Genomic DNA, 2,500 nt, shown 5'->3' on the forward strand with positions numbered 1-2,500 from the left:
CCTTGGCAGTGGCAGCAGCGTACCAGACGGTTATGGAGGAGGTGAGGATGGATTCAATGATCGCTGTATAGAATTGCACCATCATTGTCTTTGGCAGGTTGCATTTCTTCAGCTGCCGTCGAAAGTACATCCTCTGTTGAGCTCTCTTGGCGAGGGAGCTGATGTTCAGTTCCCACTTGAGGTCCCGGCAGAGAATAGTGCCCAGGAAGCGGAAGGACTCCACAATTTTGACTGCGGAGTCTAACAGGGTGATGGCGGTGAGTGGGGCTGTATTCTTCCTGAAGTCCACAACCATCTCAACTGTCCTTAGAGCATTTAGCTCTAAGTTGTTCTGGCTACACCAGGTCACCAGGTTGTCAGCTTCCCACCTATAGTCAGACTCATCCCCACCAGAGATCAGCCCAATGAGGGTGGTGTCGTCCGACAAACTTCAAGAGTTTGACGGACAGATGATTGGAGGCGCAGCTGTTGGTATACAGGGAGAAGAGCAGTGGGCAAAGGACGCAGCCCTGAGGAGTTCCCGTGCTGATGGACCTGGAGTCAGAGACTTCTGTTCCCGGCTTAACGCACTGCTTCCTGTCAGAGAGGAAGTCTGTGATCCACCTGCAGGTGGAGTAGGGCACGTTCAGCTGGAAGAGCTTGTCCTGAAGCAGGGCAGGGATGATGGTGTTGAAGGCAGAGCTGAAGTCCACAAACAGGATCCTGGCGTAGGATGCTGGGGCGTCCACATGCTGTAGGGTGAAGTGGAGGGCCATGTTAACTGCGTCGTCCACAGACCTGTTGGCTCTGTAGGCAAACTGAAGGGGGTCCAGGAGAGGGTCTGTGATGGCTTTGAGGTGTGCCAGGAGCAGGCGCTCAAAAGACTTCATTACCACAGATGTAAGGGCGACCGGTCTGTAATCATTTAGTCCTGTTGGCCTTAGCTTTTTGGGCACAGCGATGATGGTGGAGGACTTGAGACAGGCTGGTACATGGCATGTCTCCAGGGAGGTGTTAAAGATGTTGGTGAACACCGGAGACAGCTGGCCAGCGCAGTGCCTGAGGGTGGCTGGAGAGACAGAGTCCGGCCCGGCTGCTTTGCGTGGATTCTGCCTCTTGAAAAGCCCATTAACTTCTCCCTCCTGAAAGGAGAGAGTCGTTTCTGTAGTATGGGTGGGGGATGGGGCCTCTTGGGTGGGAAGGGGTGGTTCAGGACAGTCCAATTGTCTTTCAAATCTACGGTAGAACTCGTTCAGGTCGTTGGCTAGGCGGGAGTCGTTAGTGGTGTGGGGCGCTCTGGGTTTGTAGTTGGTGATGTGCCTGAGCCCTTTGGCAGACAGAAGCAGCGTCGTTAGTAGAGAACTGGTGTTTTAGTGTCTCTGAGTACAGTCGTTTAGCCTCTCTCACCGCTTTGCTAAACCTGTTCTTCGACTCCTTGAATCTGTCTCTATCCCCACTCCTAAACGCTTCCTCCTTCTCCAACCTCAACCTTTTGAGCTTTGCTGAGAACCAGGGCTTGTTGTTGTTAAAGTTCACCCTGGTACGTGTTGGGATACAGCAGTCCTCACAGAAGCTGATGTACACAGCCTCTGTGAGTTCATCCAGACTATTGGTAGCAGTCGTGAACATATCCCAGTCAGTACAGTCTAAGCACGCCCGCAAATCTTCCACAGCCTCACTGGTCCACTGTTTAGATGTCCTCACAGCAGGTTTACAGAGTTTTAGTTGCTGCCTGTATGCACGAATCAGGTGGACCAAGGGAGTTCTGTGCGAGCCGAACAGCCCCGTGACCCACAAGAGAAACATCCCCGCCAAATTCGAGCGTTTGACGGGGTCTATCCGTGAAAAAATATTCACGTTTTTGAGTGCACATGCATTTCTGCTGCAAATGCCTCTGGAAGTTTCATGCCGTTCGTATGCCAATTGTGGCAACACGAAAATGACCCGTTTTCCCATTCCGAGGGATTTCTGTGCGACCCTAACAGCCCCGTGAGCCACAAGAGACACATCCCCGCCAATTTCTAGCGTTTCACGGGGTCTATCCGTGAAAAATATAGACGTTTTTGAGTGCACATGCATTTCTGCTGCAGATGCCTCTGGAAGTTTCATGCCGTTCGTACGCAATGTGGCAACACGAAAATGACCCCTTTTCCCATTCCGAGGGATTTCTGTGCGACCCTAACTAACAGCGCCCGTGAGCCACAAGAGAGACATCCCCGCCAATTTATAGCGTTTCACGGGGTCTATCCGTGAAAAATATAGACGTTTTTGAGTGCACATGCATTCCTGCTGCAAATGCCTCTGGAAGTTTCATGCCGTTCCTATGCAATGTGGCCACACAAAAATGACCCGTTTTCCCATTCCGAGGCATTTCTGTGCGACCCTAACAGCCCCGTGAGCCACAAGAGAGACATCCCCGCCAACTTCTAGCGTTTGACGGGGTCTATGCGTGAAAAATATTAAAATTTTTGAGTGCACGTGCCTTTCTGCTGCAAATGCCTCTGGAAGTTTCATGGCGTTC

Source organism: Petromyzon marinus, unplaced genomic scaffold (assembly GCF_048934315.1).
Source record: "Petromyzon marinus isolate PM22_M1 ecotype Great Lakes invasive population unplaced genomic scaffold, UKy_Petmar_22M1.pri1.0 PM_G_Scaffold_149, whole genome shotgun sequence".
Taxonomy (NCBI): Eukaryota; Metazoa; Chordata; class Hyperoartia; order Petromyzontiformes; family Petromyzontidae; genus Petromyzon; species Petromyzon marinus.